The sequence below is a fragment of the Ornithorhynchus anatinus genome, chromosome X1 (genome assembly GCF_004115215.2).
Source record: "Ornithorhynchus anatinus isolate Pmale09 chromosome X1, mOrnAna1.pri.v4, whole genome shotgun sequence".
Lineage (NCBI taxonomy): Eukaryota > Metazoa > Chordata > Mammalia > Monotremata > Ornithorhynchidae > Ornithorhynchus > Ornithorhynchus anatinus.
This window is the reverse complement of record NC_041749.1, coordinates 37,140,587-37,164,611: the sequence shown is the minus strand read 5'-3', so window position 1 is coordinate 37,164,611 and position 24,025 is coordinate 37,140,587. Positions and strand designations below refer to the sequence as shown.

Below are 24,025 nucleotides of genomic sequence, written 5' to 3'. Positions count from 1 at the left end.
GGTGATCAGGTTGTCCCACGTGGGGCTCACAGACGTAATCCCCATTTTCCAGACGGGGTAACTGAGGCACAGAGAAGTTAAGTGACTTGCCCGAAGTCGCACAGCCGATAAGTGGCGGAGCAGGATTAGAATCCGTGACCTCTGACTCCCAAGCCCGTGCTCTTTCCGTTAAGCCACGCTGCTTCTCAGCAGCGATGCCCCAGTTCCCTTCACATGGCCCAGCCCACCACCCTCTTGCCCACGTGCCCAAAGGTTTTGGATGGAGAATGCAAAATCGTGGAACCTTCTGTTTATATAAAACCAGTTTGCCGTCCTTTCTTTTCTCAGCTCTATTTCCCTCCTTTCACTTCCCTTCCGAAGAAACTGCTAAAAGCTGCGTGTGATTTATTATGGTGAATTCTTCCTTCTGTAACCCAGCTAAGTAGTTCATATCTCAAAATTGCATACACCGCCTTTGGCTGCGATGGTGTTTCTATTTTCACGCTTCCAGCACCAAATGCTAATATAATGAGATGTTCTTTTGATAGATGCTTATCTTTAATCAAAATCAAGTTTCTCTGATGTTCACTACCAGATTTTTGGGGGCGGGGCGGGGAAAGTGGTTTTCCTAGATTGACCATGCCCATGGAACTTAATAATGCTAATAATAATGTTGGTATTTGTTAAGCGCTTACTATGTGCAGAGCACTGTTGTAAGCGCTGGGGTAGACACAGGGGAATCAGGTTGTCCCAGGTGGGGCTCACAGTCTTAATCCCCATTTACAGATGAGGTGACTGAGGCCCAGAGAAGTGAAGTGACTCGCCCACAGTCACACAGCTGACGAGTGGCAGAGCTGGGATTCGAACCCGTGACCTCTGACTCCCAAGCCCGGGCTCTTTCCACTGAGCCACGATTAATGATCAGAATCATAATAATGATCATAGTATTTTCTGAGCCCTTAGAATGTGCCAAGCAACGTACTAAGCAGTGGGATAGAAACCATATAATCAGGCCCCATATGGGGCTCACTTGCTACTTTCTTTTGGTGTTCAGAGGTGTTGATTGCAGCACGGTGACTAGTGAGACTGTAGGAGAGAGCACGGGCTTTGGAGTCACAGGTCATGGGTTCGAATCCCCGCCCGGCCACTTGTCAGCTGGGTGACTTTGGGCACGTCGCTTCACTTCTCGGTGCCTCAGTTACCTCATCCGTAAAATTGGGGATTAAGACTGTGAGCCCCACGTGGGACAACCTGATTCCCCTGTGCCTACCCCAGCGCTTAGAACAGTGCTCGGCACATAGTAAGCGCTTCACAAATACCAACATTATTATTATTATTTCTAAATAGGGAGGACAGGTATTGAATCCTCATTTTGCAGATAAGGGATCTGAGGCACAGGGAAGTCAAAAGTGACTTGCTCAGGGTCACACAGCGGCTAAGTGGCAGAACTGGGATTAGAACTCAGGTCCTCTGACTTCCTGGCCCATGTTCCACTGGGCTAAACTGCTTGAAGCCTAAGCTACATCAATCTAGCAATCTAAAGAATTTATCGAGTGCCCATATTATGCTGATAAAACAACCGTTCTCCCTCCCACTTAGACTGTGACCCTCCTGTGGGAGAGGAGCCTATATTATTTCTTAACCTAGTGCTCAGTGTGGTATTGGACATGTAGACTGAATTCACTGTGGGCAGGGAACGTTATCTGTTCGACACTGAGCGGCCAAGAGCCCCCAACGCTGCTCCTCTAGCCACGTCGCCTATCCCTTTCGTCGGATCGATCATCCGGTGATATTTACTGAGGGTTTACCGTCCGCAGGGTAATGTGCCCTCGGAGAGCACGATACAACACACTCGGTAGACGCGTTTCCTGAACGAGAAGCTCACAATTTAGAGGGCAACACATCTAGGGGTGGCTATATTGTTATCTCTGTCTTTATGTTACTTCTGTGTGTTCACTGTTTCATCCTCTCTTTCGTGTCCGTCATCGATCCCTTCTCTTATCCCTTATTCTTAAATTTCAAGCCCCGGAGATCGTCCCTACCAACTCTAGAGCACTCAGTACAACGCTTTTCACTCAGTAAGTGTTTAATAAATGTTGATGTCGTCGTCTTATGCTTTCGAGTTGTTTCGGACCCAGAGCGACGTCATGGACACAGCTCTCCCAGGTTGCCCCACCTCCACCTGCGATCGTTCTGGTAGCGGATCCAGAGAGTTTTCTTGGTGAGAATACAGAAGCGGTTTCCCACTGCCTCCTCCCGCGCAGTAAACCCGAGCCTCCGCCCTCGACTCTCTCCCGTGCCGCTGCTGCTCAGCACAGGTGAGTTTTGACGCCTATCAGATTGTCTCCTACTCTCTAGCCACTGCCCAAGTTGGGAATGGAATGGACAGGCCTCTGCTTGACTCTCCCTCCTATAGTAGAGACTGTTAGAGGACCGGAAACGCTCCAGGAGCAACCCTGAGAGGCCTATAATAAATACCACCGATTGATTGATGGAGGGCCGGGGCCATATAATAATAATAATTATTCCTATTATGGTATTTGTCAAGCGCCACGTGCCAGCCACTGTATTAAGCTCTGGGGTGGTTGCAAGCAAATCGGGTTGGACACCACCCCTGTCCCACGTGGAGCTCAAAGTCTCAGTCCCCATCTTACAGAAAAGCGAGGTGACTTTCCCAAGGTCACACAGCAGACAAGCGGAAGAGCCGGGATTAGAACTCAGGTCCTTAGGGCTCCCAGGCCCAAGCTCTATTCACTATGCCAGACTGCTTTATTTAATAAATACAACTGATTGAGGGTGAGGGACCATATCTGAATCTTACCCATGTGTTCTTTCCCAGGGTTTAGCATAGTGCTTTGCACAAAGTAGACACTTAATAGATACCAGGAGGACTATTATTATTACTACCGCTCTCCTCCCTGGCTTGCCTCGCCCTCCCCACCCCTCTCCCCCGTCCATCGACCAAATGGAAGGATAATCATCCTGGTGGGTTTGTCTCTGTAAACTCCTGGAAGGCAGGAGTCGTCGTTATGATAAGAATAACGATGGCATTTGTTAAGCACTTCCTGTGTACCAAGCACTGTTCTAAGCACTGAGCACCGTTCTAAACGCCGAGCCCCGTATGCTCCTTTTTGAAAAATGCTTCACGGAGAGCCTTGGACGTAAGGGCAGTGTGAGAGAATTCTCTGTTGCCTGATTTAGAGGGTACGTAGCCCCTTCGAATATAGTGCCGTGATTTTCGGGGGTTGTGTAGATCTTCTTGGTGGTTAGGCTCGGTCATTTATTTACAATGTAGTACCTTCGTGTGTCTTTTGAATGGAAATGGCAATTTATCATTAGATTTCTCTCTAAATTGCAGATGGGGAAGACATGACTTTGGATTGATGGTTGTATTTAGATAGCTATTTGGAAAATGTTAGTTTCCTTGTCCCCTGGCTTTCCGCTATTCATCCAATGTGGCTTCAGCCTGACAGGGAACATGTTGTTTTCATTTCATTTTTGTATTCAGATGTGAGAACACTAGTCCAACCAAAAAAATAGTATCCGGTGCTTCTGATTTAATACTAATAATGTTGGTACTTGTTAAGCGCTTACTATGTGCAGAGCACCGTTCTACGCGCTGGGGGAGATACAGGGTCATCAGGTTGTCCCACGTGAGGCTCACGGTCTTCATCCCCATTTTCCAGATGAGGTCACTGAGGCCCAGAGAAGTGAAGTGACTCGCCCACAGTCACCCAGCTGACAAGTGGCAGAGCTGGGATTCGAACCCCTGGCTTCTGATCCCAAGCCCAGGCTCTTTCCACCGAGCCACGCTGCCTCGAAACTTGCACCTCTATGACAGGCAACCCTCGGATCAAAGAAGTTACCAATAACAGTAGTAATATTTAATAACTTCTTTCTACGTGGAGAGCGATGTGCAAAGACCTGGGGAAAAAATACATCGGCGAGGGTTAGATAGGTCCCCCTGGTCCTCCAGAGGCTCACAGTCTACAAATAAAGTGGAGAAATACAAAACGATACGAAAGACAAGGTTCAAAGGACAAGAAATCTGGTGGTAGAGGAAAGGAACTTCAAGCTACTGCCACCCAGGTCGATGATTGTATCCAGAGAATCCCAAAGTTTTAAAATTTGAAGAGGCCGCATGGTGAGGAATAGAGTTTGGGTGGGTGGACCGGACTAGATTGATTCTAAAACGATGGCAAATGTTGATTTTCTCAGCCCAGCGTCGAGGGATCTTTCTGTGTTCATTCATTCATTCACTTGTATTTATTGAGCATTTACTGTGTGCGGAGCACTGTACTAAGCACTTGGGAAAGTACAATACAACAATAAACAGTGACATTCCCCGCCCACAGAGAGCTCACAATCTAGAGTGGGAAAGCAGACATCAATACAAATAAATAAAATTACAAATATGTACATGTGTTTTAAGGCTGGGAGCGGGGAAGAGCATAGGGCGCAAGTCAGGGTGACCCAGAAAGGAATGGGAGATGAGGAAATTGGGGCTTATTCTGGGAAGGCCTCTTGGAGGAGATGTGCCTTCAATAAGGTTCTGAAGCGGGGGATAGTGGTTCTATGTCCAATTAGAGGAAGGAGGGCGATCCTGGGCAGAAGCAGGACGACGTGGGCTAGGGATCAGCAGTGCGACAGGCGAGATCTAGGCACAGTGAGAAGCTTAGTACCAGAGGAGCGAAATGTGCGGGCTGGGTTGTAGAAGGAGAGAAGCGAGGTGAGGTAAGAGGGGCAAGGTGTTGGACTGCTTTAAAGCCAGTGGTGAGGAATTTCTGTTTGATACGGAGGAGGATGGGCAACCAAGGAGTTGTTTGAGGGGGGGCCATGATGTGTCCAGAATGTTTTTATAGAAAAATAGTCCGGGCAGCAGAGTGAAGTATGGGCTGGAGTGGGGAGAGACAGGATGCTGGAAGGTCAGCAAGGAGACTGATGCAGTAATCCAGGTGGGGTAGGATGAGTGATTGTATCAATGCGATAGTAGTTTGGATAGAGAAGCAAGAGTGGATTTTGGTGATATTGTGAAGGTGAGTGACAGAATCTGCTGACACTGAATATGGAGGTTGAATGAGAGAGAGGAGTCAAGGATAACACCAAGGTTACGGACGTGTGAGACGGGAAGGATGGTAGTGCTGTCTACAGTGATGGGAAAGTCACGGGGAGGACAGGATTTGGGTGGGAAGGTAGGGAGCTCTGTTTTGGTCGTGTACTATTATTTAGAAAAGTGTTTTCACCAGGGAACTTCCGGAATTACCCAGGAGAAAGAAAAACTGGGAAGGGGTACGGGAAGGCGCTCTTGATCTCGCCAAAGGACGTCAAGGACAGTGCGAGAGAAGAGTTGCTGATGTTGAGAAATTATGCAGATCCATTCAAATCAGTAAACTAATTAAATGAGGGGAGGACAAGGCCTCACGTGTGGTAGTGTTACCCTTCTCTCCAGCCTCCCTTCCCCGTCTTTAAGATCTTTCAGGAGAGGGTCAGACTGCGGAAGCTTAGAAATCTTATGGAAGGACATTTAGGGCATAGTTTAACGCGGGTTGGTTTTGCGGGGTCTATAGAGGAGAGTTTGGGATTCATTCATTCATTCAATCGTATCTATTAAGCACTTAGTGTGTACAATTCAGCAACAGTTCAACAATCCCTGCCCACAGTGGGCCGACAGTCTAGAAGAGGGGAGGCAGAATGAGGCAGCTGGAGAACTTCTGGCTCTAAAGCACAAAAAGAAACAACTATACTTCAGAATAGACAAATCTTGAGTAGCATCTCCTTCTCCGGCTCTCCTTGGACTTCGCAGCCACGGGGATCGTGAGAAAAAGAACTGGTGACCTCTTTTCCTCGTCACTCAAATAGCAAGAGGAGGAGTGATTAATTGCTCATCGGGTTCTTGGAGCTACGGGAGTGAGATTCAGGCCTGTCCTGTAAGATCTTCCTTGACTGCTGGGTTATTAGATGTCATTATGGGAGAAGGACACCGTTGGACACAAACTTAATCTGGCAGAGTAATTAGTGCCATACTAGGTGAGGTCGCTTCGCCGTATCCAGAGTGAAACGGTGGCTAAATTTGTTGCAGAAGTCCACGTGGGGACTCCTCTTTATCCGTGGCGAGGCCGGCTCCCGTCTAATTTATTTTTCTCCAGCTTACGTACCTTCGTTCGGTGTTCTTTCAGTCAGCATAACCTTTATGACCAACAAATGAAATTCCTGGGCAGAATAATCACATGTAAATGCTGCTGGTTATGACTGTCGAGAGGCCAATTTTCTAGCCATTTGTTGATGCCCGAAATGTCAAGTTTATTACACAGAGGGTAATCAATACTGCAGGATATACAAAATATACTTCCCAATAGGACGTGAAAGGCACCAATCAGTTCTGTTGCTGACGGAAATCCAACTCCTGCCTCAGTTAATAAGGTGCTGTCAATTCATTAAATTCATTGTTTTATATAAAATATTGCCGGATCCTTCTACCCTGAAGGAGTTCCTATACAATGTAATGTCCTGACCCCTCCGGTTAAGCTCCGTTGTTCCATTATCAAACCAATGAATGTTTTCCTGGAGGATTCCCCAGGAATTCGTATTGGTAGCTCACGCTCAGATTTTAGCTTTGCATTTCACGCAGACCTCCCCGACTTTTACCGCAAGCTTGAAATCAAGTCTGTCGATTCCTAGATCCTTTAGATTTTTTTGGTTCTCCAAACAGTCTATGAAATGGACGGAGATTTTCAGAAAAAACTCATAGAAACATCAAGGATGTCATTACTCGGACAAACCAATAATAGGAATCAATCAGTCGATCATATTTATTGAGCACTTGCTCTGTGCAGAACACCATACTAAGCACTTGGGAGACTACAGTATGACAGAATTGGCAGACACATCTCCTGCCCGAAAGGAACTGAAGTCTAGAGGGGTAATAATAGCAATTGATTTTTACCTACCCCAGGACTTAGAACAGTGTTTGACACCCAGTAAGTGCTCAGTAAGTACACAGACAATATCTGTTAATCACTTAATCTAGGTCAAGCATTTTTCTAAGCACCGGGGGAGATATAAGTTAATCCGGTCAGGCATCGTCCCTGTCCTAAATGAGGCTCGCATCCTAAATAGAAGGGTGAACGGGTATTTAATCCCCATTTTACAGATGAGGAAACGGAAGCCAAGAGGAATTAATTGACTTGCTCCAGGTTACACAACAAGCAAGAGGCAGACCCAGGATTCGAACCCAGTTTCTCTGACTTCCAGGCCCACTCTCTTTCCGTTCAGCACAGAATTTCGTCTCCGGCGATAGCGTAGGACGCTTGGAGATTTGGTGGGCTGGACTTCCATCCTCATGGTTCGGGATGGACTATCTAAAACCTCCCACTTTCATCCTACATCTCCCTGGGTAACCCATTATAAACCGGCAGTTCCCAAACCTGCCTTGAACCTGCAGAAGTTGCAAACCTGTCCAACTTCCTGTGGGAACGAACCTTCCGCGTGCCGTTGACAGTAGCAATTCAACAATTCTGTGTTGAGCCTCTCTCCTTTGGTGCTCTCATCAACTTGATGCTGTGGGATTCATTATTTTATATAAAATACCGCAGCATCCTTCTCCCAGGAGAGAGTGCCCGTACAACCTGCCGTTCTGACACCTCCAATCGAGCTCTGTTCTTCCGTTCTCTAATCAGCGCACGAAAAACACCGGTGTACAAAAATCCCAGGTTTGCCCGGTCCACACATTCCATAATTTGGTCGGCTTCAATCCCGTCTCCTTTCGTTCTCCCCTCATTTGAAAGCCGCTGTTTCAACCCCCTTTCCTTATCATTGCTTCCCCGATGAGGAAACAGTCGGCCTGATGAGTGGAGACGGGGCAATTTGTTCAGTTCGAAGTTTCGTGAGAGTTTCAGGGTTTGCCCAATTTCCCCTCTGTACGCTGAGGACTGAGGTCTCCGGCTCAGAGTGGACATTCATTCCATCGTATTTATTGAGCGCTTATTGTGTGCAGAGCACCGTACTAAGCACTTGGGAGAGTACAGTTCAACAGTAAACAGTCATGCCCCGCCCACGACACGTATTCGGGTTTCAAGACCTGAAACGCTGCTGAGAAACCTGCTGGCAGAGCTGTAATAGCTGGGGCATTTCAGAGAAGCAGCGTGGCCTAGTGGAAAGAGCCCGGGCTTTGGAGTCAGAGGTCATGGGTTCGAATCCCCGCTCGGCCACTTGTCAGCTGTGTGACTGTGGGCAAGTCACTTCACTTCTCAGTGCCTCAGTGACCTCATCTGTAAAATGGGGACGAAGACCGTGAGCCCCACGTGGGCCAACCTGATTCCCCCGTGTCTACCCCAGCGCTTAGAACAGTGCTTGGCACGTAGTGAGCGCTTAACAAATACCAACGTTATTATTGTTTATTACTTGTCAAAAGCTGGGTCAGATACAAGATTACCACATCTTCCCCGTCCCTATCCCTCATGGGCTCACGGTTAAAGAAGTAGCGAGAACGGGTATTTTATCCCCAATTTACAGAGGAGGAAATTCCAGCTTAGAAAAGTGAAGTGACTTGACCACGGTCACGTAGACAAAATAAAATAAAAACAATGATATTAGTTAAGGGCTTACTATGTGCCAAGCACTGTTCTAAATACTAGGGTAGATACCAGGTAATCAGGTTGTCCACGTGGGGTTCCCAGTCTTCATCCCCATTTTCCAGATGAGGGAACTGAGGCCCAGAGAAGTGAAGTAAGTGACTTGCCCACAGTCACACAGCTGACAGATGGCAGAGCGGGGATTCGAACCCACGTCCTCTGACTTCCAAGCCCGGGCTCTTTCCACTGAGCCACGCTGCTTCTCTGTAGCCATCCCAGTGGGACAGCAAAGCTAAGAATCCCGGGGGCCTCATGGTCCCATGACTGTCACAACCAGCCCATCCCCTTGCTTAAAGTGGCAGGTGCCCGGATGTGGAGTTGCTCTGCCACTTGTCTGCTGTGTGACCTTGGGCAAATCGCTTCACTTCTCTGGGCCTCAGTGTAAACTGGGGATTGAGCCTGTGAGCCCCACGTTGGCTCCGAGTACAATGATTTGCCTACAGGAAGAGCTCCATAAATACAGTCGAACGAATGTAGCGTGGCTCAGTGGAAAAGAGCCCGGGCTTGGGAGTCAGAGATCATGGGTTCGAATCCCAGCTCTGCCACTTGTCAGCTGGGTGACTGTGGGCGAGTCACTTCACTTCTCTGGGCCTCAGTTCCCTCATCTGGAAAATGGGGATGAAGATTGCGAGCTTCACATGGGACAACCTGATGACCCTGTATCTCCCCCAGCGTTTAGAACAGTGCTCTGCACAGAGTAAGCGCTTAACAAATACCAACATTATCATTATTATTAATGTGGGAGCGGGACTGTGTCCATCCTGATTTGCTCGTTTCCGCTCCAGCGTTTAGCACGGTGCCTGGCCCAGAGTAAGCACTTAACAAATACCACAATTATCATCATCATCGTTATCATTATCAAGTGTCGGGCCCGTTGCTCCCACGCGACCAGCGCCTCGCTCCCCTCATGTCTCTCCGCCCGCTGAGGACCCGCTCTCTGCCCCCTTCGATCTGTCGGGAAAAACGCTTGACACTCATTCATTTTTATTCAGAACGCTTATATAAAGTAGTCTCGGCAGTCGACGAACTTTAACCGGTACGTCCTCACCGGAAAATGAATGTACTTTCATTGGCGCGAGGCCATTTGAACAACCGAAGAATGGTTCCCGAATAGAAATCAGTAATTCTGTTTTGCAAGCTCAAGTCAGCTAGCGCTATTTAGTGAGCTCCGACGATTTCCAAGAACTATACCGAGTGTGCGAAAGAGTCCGCCAGTAGCCAGACGCCATAGTCCTCACCTCAGAGAGTTTACAGTCTAATGGCAAGTGAAAGGATCAGTCATTCAATAGTATTTATTGAGCGCTCACTATGCGCAGAGCACTGTACTAAGCGCTTGGAGTGAACAAGTCGGCAACGGATAGAGGCGGTCCCTGCTGTTTGACGGGCTTACAATCGTTCACCTTAGACTGTAATCTTTTCACCTTCCGTTAAATCGTGAGCGACTCGAGAGCGAGGAGCGAGCGTCTGTTTGACCGTCCCAGAAGAACCCTCACAATGTGGCTGCTTAAAATCACTTCAGCGGCCAAACTGGATTCCCCAACCTTGGAATCAGCAGTTGTTGAGAAATCAGACGCCGTTTAAGGACAGATCCATCCAAAGTGAGAAAAACCGTGCTTACCTTTGCCCTTGATGAAAGGGGAGGTGTGCATTAGAGGGAAGCTGTTGATTGGTCTTCAACACAAGTTGAACATAAGTCTAAAGGATCTTTCCCGCCGCTGTTCCCCCTTTTACCATGTGATGAGACGGTTTATTTATTTACATCTCTTTAATCACCCACTTCCATGCCCACTCCTTCCTAACCGGCATTCTCATTTCCCTACCCCTTCTTTTAAGGTACGTGTTGAGTGCTTATTATGTGCCAGGCACTGTTCTGAGCTCCGGGGTAGATACAAGCTTCTGAGGTTGAACCCAGTCCACGGCCCACGTGGGGGTCACAGTCTTGATCTCCATTTTACAGATGAGAGAATTGAAGTCCAGAGAAATAAGGGACTTGTCCAAGGTCACACAGCAGTCAAGTGATGGAGCCAGGATTAGAAAGAATCCAGGTCCTTCTGACAACCGGACCCGTGCTCTAACCATTAGATCACACTGTTTCTCTATATACCCTTAATATGGCTCTCTAAAAACCCGTTCCCCACATCTCCCCTGCAAGTCTTCTACATGTGACCCACCCCTCAAAACTGCCCCATCCCAACGCCCCCATCCCCCACAGCCCACCCGGTCCTGGCTCCACGCCCTCTCATCCTGAACCTGCTCTACGTGACATCTATTTTGAAATCATTTCCCACGATGGCCACCTCATTCTGTAGTGGAAAAAAGAACGAGGGCCTTGGGACTCAGAAGACACGGGTTCTAATCTCCGCTCTGCCAACTGCCTGCTGGTCGACCTTGGGCAGATCACCTAACTTATTTGGGCCTTATTTGTAAAATGAGGATTCAATTCCTATTCTCCCTTTTCCTTAAACTGTGTGCTCCTTGTACGATGGGGACTGTATCCAATCTGATTAAATTGCATCCTCCAGAATTTAGGACGATGCTTGACATAGAACAAGAGCTTAATAAACACCAAACGTCTAATAATAATAATAATAATAATAACAATAAGCTGCTTGCAACTAGCCTTTCTGAGTGTGGGCTAGGGCGATTTACAGCATAACACACACTACGTTTCATTTGATTTGCTGAATTGCTAACATTAAAAACGAATGAGGACAGATTCGTTTGGTGGAATGAGGAAAACTATGTCTGCAGGCTGAATCGGTACTAATCACTTTCTTTAAATTAGTTTTTATCGATGCTCCACATCAATGTAAAAGTCTCATTTAATAGCTCCGAATTGGAACCCTCCGTACAATTCCATCCTGCCCCGCACAATCGCTCAATCACTGGTCCTTTTTTGAGTGCTGTCGAGTTGTTTCTGACCCATAGAGACTCCATGGACACACCTCTCCCAAAACATCCCACCTTTATCTACAGTCTTTCTGGTAATTTATCCATAGAATCTTCTTGGGAAAAATAGGGAAGCGGCTTACCGTTGCCTTCTTCCGCGCGGTAAACTTGGATCCCCACCTTCAACACTCCCCCCTTCCGCTGCTGGCCGGCGCAGATGAGTTTTGACTTGTAGCCAATGGCCTTCCGCTCGCTAGCCACTGCCCAAGTTAGGAATGGAATGGGTGGGCCTCCGTTTGACTCTCCCTCCCGTCGCTGAGACTGGTAGAGTATCGGAAACTCTCCAGGTGCCATCTGGAGAAGGAAGGCTTGGGAGAGTACACCGTAACAGACGCGTTCCCTGCCCACGGTGATCTTACAGTTAATTTGTCTATTTTTTTATATTACTGTCCGTCTCCCCCTGTAGATTGTGAGCTAGTTGTGGGCTGGAATGTGTCCATCTGTTGTTATTATTGTACTCTCCCAAGCACTTAGTACAGTGCTTTGCACCCAGTAAGTATTCACTGAATGAATACAGTCTAGAGGGGGAGAAAGACATTAATATGAATGTCTCCCCCTTCTAGATTGTGAGTCCGTTGTTGAGTAGGGATTGTCTCTATCTGTTGTCGAGTTGTACTTTCCAAGCTCTTAGTACAGTGCTCTGCTCATAGTAAGCGCTCAATAAATACGACTGGATGAATGAATGAATAAATTATGGGTATGTACATTAGTGCTGTGGGGCTGGGGGCGGGGGCGGTAAATAAAAACGAGCAAGTTAGGGTGATGAAGAGGGGAAAAGGGAGAAAAAGAAAAGAGGGCTTAGTCAAGGAAGGTCTAAAATGCCCAGAAGTCACAGATTCAAGAGCAGAAAGAACAAAGAAAGTAGAGGGAGTGAGGGAAAGTAGGGCTCTCTCGTGGAAGACCTCTTGGAGGAGAAAGGATCTTTATAAGGCTTTGAAGATGGTGACAATAGTGGTCTGGTCCGGTGGTCTGCTCACAAGGGCAAGTGGGAGCATAAATGACCGGCTAAGGTCCATATCTTGCATTGTGGAGGGGATGGAAAATATACGATGCCCCATGAAATGCCTGGGTATTTATTGGACTCAGCTTGTAAAGCGGCTTGGAGTGTTTTGGGGCTGACCCAAGAGAATGTGAGAGAAGAACGCATTGGTCGCCCCAAAATGACTGGAAGTTCTATCTCTATTGTAGGATTGAGAATGTCAGCCAGCATTTCTGAACTTCCCAAACGCTCATTACGGTGCAGAGCATCAAATGGGTGTTTAATACAGGCTGCTGCAGTTACTATCACTCCTGAGTTTTCTTAGGAAGACAGAATGAGAGCATTAAGAATCTACAGTCTAGAGAGATGCAGAGTGATCCAAGTGTATGAGATTATGAAAGATGTAATCATGGCACAGGTGCAGTTCTTCATGAAATCCCACCCATCTGGATGAGGGAACCCCCTCACCGTGGTGAAAGGCAGCATTGCCTAGTGGATAGAGCCCGGACCCGGGAGTCGGAAAGACCTAAATTCTAATCCCGGCTCTGTCGCGTGTCTGCTGTGTGATCTTGGGCAAGTCACTTCACTTCTCCGGGCCTCAGTCATCGCATCTGTAAAATGGTGATTAAGACTGTGAGCCCCAGCGCTTAGCACAGTGGTCCGCACACAGTAAGTGCTCAGTAAATACGACTGAATGAAATCCGACTGAATGAATGTGGGACAGTGTGTCCGAAAGGAATCAGCTTGTATCTACCCCAGTGTTTAGAACAGTGCCTGGTACGTAATAAGTGCTTAACAAAGTACCATAAAAATCCCCCATGGTTTTGAATGTTCAATTTTCAAACAAAAGGAAGCGCGCCTCACTAGCTTGATGCAGGCAGAAAATATAGCTTTAAGAAGGATCTGTAGAATACCTGGAGGAGCTGTCCTTTTAGGGTTACTAGAGATATTATCTAATAATCATAATAATTATTATGGTATTAAGCATTTACTATGTTTCAAAAGCAATGTTCTAAGGACTGAGATAGATACAGGGTAATCGGGTTGCTCCACGTGGGGCTCACACTTTTAATCCCCATTTTACAGATGAGGTAACCGAGGCATAGTGAAGTGACTTACCTGAGGTCACACAGCAAAGAAGTGGCAGAGCTGGGTTAATAAGAATAATACTGGTATTTGTTAAGCTCTTACTATGTTCAGAGCACTGTTCTAAGCGCTGGCGTAGATACAGGGTCATCGGGTCGTCCCACGTGAGGCTCACCGTTAATCCCCATTTTACAGATGAGGGAACTGAGGCACAGAGAAGTTAAGTGACTTGCCCACAGTCACACAGCTGACAAGCGGCAGAGCCGGGATTAGAACCCGTGTCCTCTGACTCCCAATCCCGTGCTCTTTCCACTGAGCCGTGCTGATATTAGGTGTGTAGAGGAGAAAAATTAAAGATGGCACATCTCTAATCATAAGGGCGTTCAGGCAGAAGCTGGCCTTTTCATGCTTCTGAATCTTGGGGCTGTGCTGCGGAACTCAGTTGACTGGGGATATAAAAGACCTCGTGGTTCAAGAGAGAGGTTTCACCTCAACTACAAATCCAATCGCAAGGCAGTTGGGTGGTTCAGTAATAGAAAGCAACAGAATTGAGAATAATAATAATAATAATGTTGGTATTTGTTAAGCGCTTACTATGTGCAGAGCACCGTTCTAAGCGCTGGGGGAGATACAGGGTAATCAGGTCGTCCCACGTGAGGCTCACGTTCTTAATCCCCATTTTTATTGCCATTGTTCTTGTCTGTCCGTCTCCCCCGACTGGAACGTAAGCCCGTCAAAGGGCAGGGACTGTATCTGTTGCCGATTTGTCCATTCCAAGCGCTTAGTACAGTGCTCTGCACATAGTAAGCGCTCAATAAACACTATTGAATGAATGAATGAGTAGAGAGGCCTAATGGAAAAAGCTCAGGCCTGGGTTTAAGAAGATCTGGGTTCTAATCTTGATTCTGCCACTTGCCTGCTGAATGACCTCCCCTGCTCAACCCCTGAAGCCAGTCCTTACCTGTGTGTGTGTGTGTGTGTATATATATATATATATATATATATATTCCCCTCTCCTGGGCTTAACAGAGTATGTGAACTGGTCCATTTCTCCCCATCTCAACTGCAGAGGACTCCTGACACACTGGTCCTGTGGACAGGAGGAGGCCCAGGACCGCAGAAGGAGTGGAAAACTTGAAGAATGAGAGTGGGTTCTGAATTCGGTGAAGCGTTCATCCTCACAGTATTACACCTGCCTGCTGTAGTTCAACGAAATAAAGGTAAATCAATCCTCGAGGCAGAAACACTTGCCTCCGACTCTGGCGAAGGATATTTTTTCCTTACGAGAAGCACGCTGGCCCGACATGAAAAGTCTTTTCTCCAGGAGTTCCCAGAGAGCACTTTAGCTAAATCTATCCTTGAAGCAGCAAGGAGATCTCTCCCTGCAGCAATGATACAGATTGAACGAAAGAAGCTTTATCTGAGTTTGAAGACACGGGGCTGGAAAATCTTGATAAGTCAATCTAGGGCTCCCGCAGGTCTGTGGAACGGTGACTTAATCTACCCCAGAAGGGTGCCTGATTTTGATTTTAATGACCATATCTGGGCTTTTGTTAGGCCTTACTTCTGTGCCACTGTGTTCAACTCTGGGGAAAGTCTTCAGTGTGTTGAATTTGTCGCAGCCCTCAAGGCGTTCACAGTCTTAAAGGTTGGGGTGATATGACAGTAATAATGATGATGGTATCTGTTAAGTACTTACTACGCGTCAGGCTCTATTCTAAGTGCCGGGGTGGATATAATCACCGATGCACGCGCTCGTCCCGGTGTATCCTGGGGACGGATATGCGGGGAAGAAAATAAGGTAAATTCGGTAAAATGCTAAGACGTAGTCTTTGTATTTAAAGATGGTGTCACGGGTCATGAGGTTCTTGCCCATATGTGAATGTGATTATAAAGATTGTTAGGATTCCCCTGCTCATCTCCTGCTGCTTGGAGGTATCAAATGGTGGAGCGGGAGTCCTAGAAATATTAGGAATAATAAAGATGGCGATATTCGTTAAGCACTTGCTGTACGCCCGGCACTTTGTTCGGCGCTGAAGTCGACCCAAGACGACCAGATCAGACGCGGTCTCTGTCCTATCTGGGCCTCGCAGTCTGAGGTGGAGGGAGAACAGGAACTCAATCTCCATTTTACAGATGAAGAAACCGAGGCAGAGAGACTTCCCCAAAGTCATGCAGCAGGCCAGGAAAAGAGCCAGGGTTAGAACCCAGATTTCCTGACTCCCAGTCAGTCAACCAAACAGTTGTATTTATTGAGCATTTACTATGTGCAGAGCGCTGTACTAAGCTCTTGGGAGAATACAATACAATAGAAATAGCAGGCACATTCCCTGCCTATAATGAGATTGCCATGCTCTTTCCACTAGGATGTGATTTTTGGCCATCCGCTGCTGAGATTCCCTTCTATAATAATAATGTTGGCGTTTGTTAAGCGCTTACTATGTGCAGAGCACTGTTCTAAGCGCCGGGGGAGAGACAGGGTAATCAGGTTGTCCCACGTGAGGCTCACAGTTAATCCCCATTTTACAGATGAGGTGACTGAGGCCCAGAGAAGTGAAGCGACTCGCCCACAGTCACACAGCTGACAGGTGGCGGAGCCGGGAGTCGAACTCATAACCTCTGACTCCGACGCCCGGGCTCTTTCCACTGAGCCACGCTGCTTCTGGTAGTCCTCCCCTCCTGGTCAAAGGTTCCTGCCCTTCTGGAAGTGGTCAGGGCTTCTCTCTGCTGACAGTGAGTTACACGGATATTCACATAGTTGGCAGGTTGGTAGAAACTTCTCCGTGGAACTCACCATGCAGACAGTGGGTTTCTACTTCTGAACATATAGAAGTGTGACCCCTTTCCTGTCCTCCCCAACTAGCCAAGATGGCAATCTGTAGAGAACTGAGATGTGCATTTGGTTCGCTTAGATGGGACTTGTAAATCAACCCCCGATCTCGGATAGTCGATCTGATCGATACCAGATAATCTGAGTGGAGGTTGTTTCCCTTCCCCAGTAGGAAGTTCCTGTGGCCCGTTTAAAAGCTGGTTCCCGCAGCAGGCGGAAAGAGAGCTCCTTAAATGGATTTTCACACTGAAAACCTCCAAAATAAGTATTCCACCCTAATGGATAACACTTGTGAAGTATAGACGCCATCCTTCTAATTATAATAACGGTGATGTTTGTTAAGCGCTTACTCTGTGTCAAGACCAATGCTGAGCTGTGGCATATATACAGTCAGATTGACTGGTCTCTATCCTACATGAGGCTCACAGTCTAGGGAGGAGAGAAGTACAGGTATTTTAATTTCCATTATACGGTTTGGGAAACTGAGCCACAGAGAAGTTAACCGATTTCCCTCGGGTTAGCCGGCAAGCAAGGGGCGGAGCTGGTGTTTATTTATTTTATTTCTATTAACGTCTCTCTCCCTCTCCAGACAGCTGTGGGGAGGGAATGTGTCTGTTTGTTGTTATATTATACTCTCCGAAGCACTTATTACAGTCCTTTGCACACATTCGTTCATTTATTCAGTCGTATCTATTGAGCACTTACTGTGCGCAGAGCACTGTACTCAGTGGTCGGGAGAGTACAATACAACAATAAACAGACACATTCCCTGCCCACAATGAGCTTCAGTATAGAGACAAGCTTACAGTCTCTAGTAAGCTCAATAAATAGTAAACCCTCGATAAATAGGATTGAATGAATGAATACAGCCGGGATTAGAACCCAAGTCCTCTGACTCCCAGGCCAGTACTGTGTCCACCAGGCCACGCTGCCTCATTCCCTTGATCTCCGCCTCGGAAGGGGCGGGCACGAATCGGGAGGATCCCGTGCCTGGTTATCTGTCCCCGGGCAGCCACGGACCTCTGCCGATGCTAAATGTTGAGACTGGGTTTAAGCGGGAGTTATCGGAGTTATTGCAGAAACGCGGTCCCCCGGCCCCGAGCTTTCTGAAACAATTTAGGATTTCTTTATTAATGAGCGTCTCCTCGCTGGTTGCCTGGGCTGCTCAAATCAGAAGACTTAGCAGAGTAAGCCCTCCACATTCCAAGCGTTTCTGGAGGCTCTGGGGGGATGATTACCAATAATCCTCGACTGGAAAAGCCCAGAGAGCCAAAGGAAAAGATAATTAGTGGCTATTCAAAACAAAAATTTAGACCTCGTGGAAAAACGGCAAGGAAACTTTAAATGAAGCTGTGCAAAATTGACAAAGGATGTTTCCCTCAAAATGTACCTCGGGAATAGGCTTTAAACTAACCAAATAATTCAGAGCAGATAAGAATTGCATTTTTAACTCAAGGGAACTTTGAAAGGCGCATCATTTTCCCTTATTTTATAGTGGACAGGTCAATAAGCAGACAGCATGACAGGCTAGCTTGCAATCAATCAATCATACTGATTAGACCGTGAGCCCGTCAAAGGGCAGGGACCGTCTCTATCTGTTACCGATTTGTACATTCCGAACGCTTAGTACAGTGCTCGGCACATAGTAAGCGCTCAATAAATACCTAGTCAGTGAAATACTATTGAATGAAGTTGTATGGTTATTCATTCATTCATTCAATCGTATTTATTGAGCACTCACTGTGTGCAGAGCAGTGTACTAGACATTTGGAAAGTATAATTCAGCAATAAAGAGAGACAATCCCCGTCCGCAATGGGTTCACAGTCTAGATGGGGGAGACAGCAATCAAAACAAGTAAACAGGCAACAAGAGCATCAGTATAAATAAATAGAATTATCGATGTATATATATATATACACATCAAAACAAGTAAGCAGGCATTAATAGAAATAAATAGAATTATAGATATGTACGTATATACACAAGTGCTGTGGGACGGGGGTGGAGAAAAGGGAGTGAGTCAGGGAAATGAGGAGGGAGGGGAAGCTGAGGAAAAGGGGGGCTTAGAATGCATACTGTGTGCAGAGCACTGTACTAAGCGCTTGTAATAAGAACAAGAATGATAGAGATAATAACGGCGTTTGTTAAGCACTAACGTGCCAGGCCCTGGAGTCGACTGGACTCAGCCCAGGTCCTCCATAGCGCTCAAAGTCCTAGGGGGAGGGAGAACAGATATTTCATCTACATTTTACACATGAGGAAAGTGAGGCACAGAGAATTTAAGACCTGAATCACTTTGCTCCTCCGTGCCTTAGTTTCCCTGTCTGTAAAATGGGGACTCGATATATAGTCTCCCTCTTATTTAGACTGTGAGTCCCATGTGGCAGCGTGGCTCAGTGGAAAGAGCATGGGCTTTGGAGTCAGAGGTCATGAGTTCGAATCCCGGCTCTGCCACTTGTCTGCTGTGCGGCCTTGGGCAAGTCACTTCACTTCTCTGTGCCTCAGTTACCTCACCTGGAAAATGGGGATGAAGACTGTGAGCCCTACGTGGGACGACCTGATTCCCCTGTGTCTACCCCAGCGCTTAGAACAGTGCCCTGCACATAGTAAGCGCTTAACAAATACCAACATTATTATTATTATTATTATGTGGGACAGGGTCCGTGTCCGACTTGGTTTTCTTTTATCTACCCCAGCGTTCATTCATCCAGTCAGTCATACTGAGCACTTACCGAGTGCAGAGCACTGTACTAAATGCTTGGGACAGTTCAATATGACAGACAGACACTTTCCCTGCTCACAACAACCTTACACTCTAGTCTCAGCATAGCGCTGGGCACACAATAACCTTGGCTCAGAGGAAAGAGCCTGGGCTTCGGAGTCAGAGGTCATGAGTTCGACTCCCGGCTCTACCACCCGTCAGCCGTGTGACCGTGGGCGAGTCACTTAATTTCTCTGGGCCTCAGTCACCTCCTCTGTAAAATGGGGATTAACCGTGAGCCTCACGTGGGACGACCTGATCACCCTGTATCTCCCCCGGCGCTTAGAACAGTGCTCTGCACATAGTAAGCGCTTAACAAATACCAACATTATTATCATTACTATTATTATTACTTAATACCGCAATTCACATTAACTTGGATACTTTCAGGTTAGCAAAGAGTGATGGAGGGGAATGTTAATTCCATTACCGTGGCACTGCCAGTTCAACATGGAGTCTCCTTCCTCCTAATTTGTCTCGCCTCTGGTCTCACACACTCATAACATTGTACATTCCAAGTGTTCAGTACAGTGCTCTGCACATAGTAAGTGCTCAATAAATAGGATTGAATGAACCTGCACCTACTGACTTTAACTACAAAGCTCAGCATGGCGGAGTGGACATTTCATGGGCCTAGGAATTAGAAGAATGTGGGTTCCAATCCCAGCTCCTCCACTTTTCCGCTGTGTGACCTTGGACAAGTCACATCACTTCTCCGGCCCTCAGTTACCTCATCTGTAAAATAGGGATTTAAGACTGTGGGCCCCATGGGGGACGGGGACTGTGTCCAACCTGATTACCTTATATCTACCCCAGCGCTCAGGACAGTGCCTGACACACAGTAAATGCTGCTTAACAAATACCGTAATGATTTATACTGTTACTATCTAAGCACTGGCTCGTCCACATAACCATCTTTCCATTCTCTTCTGGTGTAATGGGTAGAGCCAGGGCCTGGGAGTCAGAAGGTCATGGGTTCTAGCCCCGGCTCCACCTCCTGCCAGCTGTATGACCTTGGGCAAGTCACTTTACTTCTCTGGGCCTCAGTTCCCTCATCTGTAAAATGGGAATTAAGACCGTGAGCCCTGTGTGGGACAGGGACTGTGTCCAACCTGATTAACTTGTATCCACCCCAGACCTAAGTACAGTGCCTGGCACATAGTAAGCGCTTAACAAATGCCACAGTTATCATCATCTTTCCTCTTATCTGTAAATTACTTTGTTTCTGCCGCCCCCATAAGATTGTTAAATCCTTGAGATCAATCAGAGGTATTTATAATAATAATAGGAATAATGGTATTTGTTAAGTGCTTGCTATGTCACAGGCACTGTATTAAGTGCTGGGGTGGATACAGTCCCTGTCCCGCATGGGGCTCACAGTCTCATTCCCTATTTTACAGATGAGGTAACCGAGGCACAGGAGAAGTAAAGTGACTTGCCTAAGACCACACAGCAGACAGGTGGAGGAGCTGAGTTTAGAACTCGTGACCTTCTGACTCCCAGCCCCCCGCTCTCTCAACTAAACCATGCTGCTTCCCACTTGTACTTACTATGTACAGAGCACTTTTACTAAGTACGTGGGAGAGTACAACACAGCAGAAATGGCGGATCCGTTTCCTGCCCACCAAGAGCTTACAGTCTAGAGCGTAAAGGTTTCAGAGCAGGAATCACGACCTCGATCCCTCTGTATTAGTCTCCTCAGCACTTAGTAATGATGATGATGACGCTGGTATTTGTTAAGCGCTTACTATGTGCAGAGCGCTGTTCTAAGCGCCGGGGGTGATACATGGGCCATCAGGTCGTCCCACGTGAGGCTCACAGTTAATCCCCATTTTACAGATGAGGTCACTGAGGCCCAGAGAAGTGAAGTGACTCGCCCACGGTCACACAGCTGCCAAGTGGCAGAGCTGGGAGTCGAACCCATGACCTCTGACTCCGAAGCCCAGGCTCTTTCCACTGAGCCACGCTGCTCCCCCAGGGCTCTGCACACGAAGCGTGCTCAATAAATACTAGCAGTTGATTGAAAAGATCAGGTATTAGGAGCGCTATACAGCCAGAGTTCCTGGACCTGATGTTTGCCCCTTGTGTGTCATTTGAACCACGTTAAGACCGGAAGAGGACTTTCTAGTCAGATAACGCAGCTCAGAACATTCCACGTCCGTAAGCTCTTTCCTGGAGAAAGAGTGATCTGTTATCACGCGGGGGACAGTTAGATTTATTTAACAGAAAACAGAATTGTGTTTGTAAAGAGGCTGAAAGGGTCCGTGGGGTAAATCTAAATTGATTTTAAAGTAGGTCAGAGCAGCCTTCTACCTAGCGCAATTATGATGTGTGTGCATGTGAATTCAACCACTAAGCTGCAAAAGCTTAGCAAAAACTTGGATGGAAAGGAGACACCTGCCCCTATCACCCGCCCAAACCCACAGAGATCCCGGGCCAATGACGGAACCCTCCACGAGGCCTCTCCCTCTCCTCCTGAATCCTGCCGTCCCTTCGGACCCCTTGATGCCCATCTCGGCAATTCCCACGGGAGCCGCCAACGTACCTGCCCGACGATCTGCCTCGCTGCTGAAGACTCTCTCCACTGGTCCCCTGTGAGTGCCGGCCCCATCGCTCCCGTCTAGCGCACGGAGCTTCTGCTTCCTTCAGAGAAACACTCAGAGAAAATTGAACGTCAGGAGACTGGACCGTATTGATCTGGAGGACTCGCTCTCTTTCAGGAAGCTGTTTGCAGCAGGCTATCCTGAGCAGAGGTAAGAAGAGACGAAAGAATCGCAAAGTCCCAAAGGCGATCCATCGGGATGACCTTAAGGATGGATTTTCTTCTCTCTGTCTCTCTCTTCTCCCCCTCTCCTTCTCTCTCTCTCTCTCTCTTCCCCTTTGCTGGGCCCCGGGGAGAATTATTTCATGATGGAATCGAACCAATGTTCAGCACATTTAGAAAAAAGGAAGGAGAACCAGTGAGATGCGAGGAGACCTGGAGCCTGACAGTGGCTTGGAGGAGACTTTAAAGTAGGTTTCATTTCTGCACACAAGCAAGGACTCAATCTATACCATCCATCGACTGATTGCAGAGAGGATTACGGGCTGGGCTTAGAAGCCCAAACTCCCTTTGAGAAACCTATTGCTGAGTGACTATGTATAATAAAGGCGTCATGGGCAAACCCATATAGATAAGAATGAAGAATAGTCCACATTCCTTAATTAGGTTAGAGTGTAAGCTAGTCATGGATAGGGAATGCGAGTTTTGCTTCTACTGTATTTTTGTCAAAAATGTCAAATACCACTGATCATCGGTGGTATTTATTGAACATTTACTATGTGCAGAGCACTATACTAAGCAGTCGATGGAGCACAAGACCAGAGTTGGCAGACGTGTTTCCTGCCCGCAACAGATTTAGTCTAAAATATAGTGCACTTCACTCAGTAGGTGCTTGCTGTGTGTGTATGAGAGGGAAAAAAAAGAGCTTTGACTAGCCATTTATTTCTTGATGCTTCAGTTTCCTCATCTGTAGAAATGAGGTTAAGATGCTTGCTCTCCCTCCCTCTTTAGGCCCCTATGTATCCAGGGCTGTGTCCAATCGCTTATAACGAATGTACCTACCCAAGCACTTGGCCCATAGTAAGCATTTAACAAATACCACTATTATGATTCGAAGTAGTAGGAATCTGTTAATACCACGGACCGCCCGAAAGACAAACAGATGGATTTTAGAGCAAATTAAACCAAAGTGGTCTTTGGACAGCCACATGACTCGCCTTAGATGAGCATATTTTGGACACATAATCAGGAGGGCTAATTCTCTGGAGAAGACACTAATTCCAGGAAAAGTCCAGGGAAAACGTGGAAGAGGCAGACCGGCAGCCGGGTGGATAGAGCCCCTAACAACGAGAACGGAAGAACCGTTAGAAAGGTTGCAGATGACGGTGGAGGAAGGGACGTTAAGGAGCAAGTAGATCCATGGAGTCACTACGAATCGGAAACGACTCGACACCTAATAATAATAGTCGTAAGTCCCATTTCTACTACCGTTACTGTAGGTTAGTTCAAGCTACTGTAGGTTCAGTAGCCACTGATGGCTCCGCTATATGCCGGAGGTATACACGTGGTGTCGTACTCGCCACCCCCGGCCCGTACTCTGTGTTCGAGAGGAAACGTGACCGACGGTGACGGATGAAGGCGTTTTGAGTATTCATTCATTCATTCACTAGTATTTATTGAGCACTTACTATGTGCAGACCACTGGACTAAGCGCTTGGAATGGACAAATGGGTAACAGATAGAGACAGTCCCTGCCCTTTGACGGGCTCGCGGTCTAATCGGGGGGGGGGACGGACAGACAAGAACAATAGCAATAAATAGAGTAGAGCTGTGCAAAATCATGAACACATATATCCAATTCCTTTGCGCAGATTCCAGGTCTCGAAGTCTCAGCACCAAGACGCGTTCAGTACTCTCGACAGAAGATGCCTGAATTTCCTTGTCAAGGGCAACACGACGTCCTGGAATCATCCTCCTTGGCTTGTCGGCTGATGACTCGTAATCTAAAAGGACTCTTAAAGATACGCTACATTCTACGTCCATTTTTCCCCAACTAATGGTAAGTGATCCCGGGGTCGATGATGAAGATTGAGACCATAATAATAATGGCATTTGTTAAGCACTTACTATGTGCCAAGCACTGATCTAAGCTCTGGGGTAGATACAGGGTAATCAGGTCGTCCCATGTGGGGCTCACAGTCTTAATCTCCACTTTACAGATGAGGCAACTGAGGCACGGGGATGTTAAGTGGTTTGCCCAAGGTCCCA

The 24,025-nt window shown here is 47.2% G+C and overlaps 1 long non-coding RNA gene across 1 annotated transcript; it reads left to right on the top strand.

The window, feature by feature from the left end:
• Nucleotides 1-14,702: 14,702 nt before the first annotated feature.
• Nucleotides 14,703-23,810, top strand: LOC103170047. Its single transcript, XR_003754608.2, has 3 exons — nt 14,703-14,843; nt 21,642-21,968; nt 23,629-23,810. It is a non-coding gene; the product is annotated as an uncharacterized LOC103170047 (long non-coding RNA).
• Nucleotides 23,811-24,025: the final 215 nt, after the last annotated feature.